The sequence below is a fragment of the Olea europaea genome, chromosome 2 (genome assembly GCF_002742605.1).
Source record: "Olea europaea var. sylvestris chromosome 2, O_europaea_v1, whole genome shotgun sequence".
NCBI classification, from domain to species: Eukaryota; Viridiplantae; Streptophyta; class Magnoliopsida; order Lamiales; family Oleaceae; genus Olea; species Olea europaea.
The window spans coordinates 20,276,342-20,278,001 of record NC_036238.1 but is presented as its reverse complement, the minus strand read 5'-3'; the positions used below and the strand labels follow the sequence as shown (position 1 = coordinate 20,278,001).

Genomic DNA, 1,660 nt, shown 5'->3' with positions numbered 1-1,660 from the left:
CCCCGGGGGGGGGGGGGGGGGGGGGGGGGGGGGGGGGGGGGGGGGGGCTGTTTGTCTGCCCCATATTCTAGAATCAAGTATGAACTATCATATAAAGATTATAATCTGCTTGGAAATGCCTAAAATGTAAGACAAACGAATTCCTTTGCGAATTTACGTTAAACCCAAAGAAACATACAGAAATACGTTCATGGGCTGGTTTAGGCTCACTCCGTTCTTTGTGTTGCTTTTTTCTATAATCAGTTTTGCATGTCAAGAAAGCAGCTGCACTGAAGCCAGGGCAGGGCCAGCCCCCTTCCTATCTCCTCAACAAGGTAAGAATAAGCATTAAAAAAAATAAAAACCAGTATTCTTATCTTTTATATAATCACAGAGATTTAGGGCCCATTTGGCGGGATTTTTACTTTTGTTTCTGTTTTTTTATATAAAAGCTTATTGAGAAAGTTATATTAGACCAGTTTTATCTAAAATCTATTCTACAGCTTATTAGGGAGCGATTTTTTGCTCCAAATAATTGATTTTTGACTGTTATTTCACTATTCCAATCATCATATTTGATTTCTTCTCTCACAGGTGAACTCCACTTTTCTCCTAACAATCAAAAAATTAATTCTCAAAATCATTCCCAAATAGACTCCTAGTGAAACAACATGCTATACTCAAATGTAACTTCTTAATTTTAGAAACAGCCTTCGAATTTTCGGAAGTCTGCCTAATGGGTTCTTAGTTGTGTGCTGGCTCAATCAATTTGACACCTTGGCTTAATCGTGTCTATTTTCTTTGTTCCATCTAATTGTTCATTTTATAGAAGTTAGTTTGTAAAATTGATCATGGGCCTAACCAAATTGACACCTCCACTTAATTATGACGATTTTATTTAGTTCATTTGAGGGTCGTGTTCGTTTTATAGTAATCAGTTTAATTTGTAAAATTGATTAGTAGAAGACTCGAAGGTTTTTTCCACTCTTGGGGTGGTTTGCCGGTGTTGTGATGGTGGAGGAAGCTCCAATGGTGGTGGAGAATGTACAAATTCATGGGTCGGGTCTTGCTCCAATCTCCACTGTCTTCCATGGAAATTACACTAGCAAAATTGTTGCTTTAAGGTCTCTTTTTGTACAGTTATAGACTACAAATATATCATTTCCAACGGTTGCAAAGTCTGTATAATTTTTTGTATTACTTGATGAACGTATTAACTGCTGGAATGTGGAAGTGAAATTATTTAGAAATTAAAAATTTCGTTAATTCAATAAACAAGATCATTTAGATGTTTACGGGTATGCTATATCAGAAATAAAGGAATTGATTTTTTTTACCTAAATTAGATGGTTAATTCTTGAATTAATTCTGAATCACAAATTTCCAATTTTTTGGATTACGAACTTATAGTTTTTTAATTTTAAGAACTTAATACTTCAAACCTCCAAGTCTTCTATAATATTCTCCAAAGTTAAGATTATATCGGTGGGTGGGCACCTTATTTTTAATTAAATCAAGAAATTAATTCTTGAACTGAATAATTGAATAAGATGAGACAATAATTATTCTCTCCAAATTTGAATACCATGAAATTATATATTATGAATGTTGTAAAATTTCATAAGATGTCTAATTCCATCTAGAGTTTTGTTACACGTACATCGGGATTGACTATCCGGTA

At 34.3% G+C, this 1,660-nt stretch overlaps 1 long non-coding RNA gene across 2 annotated transcripts; it reads left to right on the top strand.

The window, feature by feature from the left end:
* The first annotated feature begins 90 nt into the window (after positions 1 to 90).
* On the top strand, positions 91 to 1,274 carry LOC111365828. Of its 2 annotated transcripts, none has more exons than XR_002697499.1 (2): positions 91 to 314; positions 574 to 1,274. It is a non-coding gene; the product is annotated as an uncharacterized LOC111365828 (long non-coding RNA). The 2 variants fall into 2 exon arrangements; XR_002697500.1 differs by having other exon boundaries at positions 96 to 314; positions 940 to 1,274.
* The last annotated feature ends 386 nt before the right edge of the window (positions 1,275 to 1,660 follow it).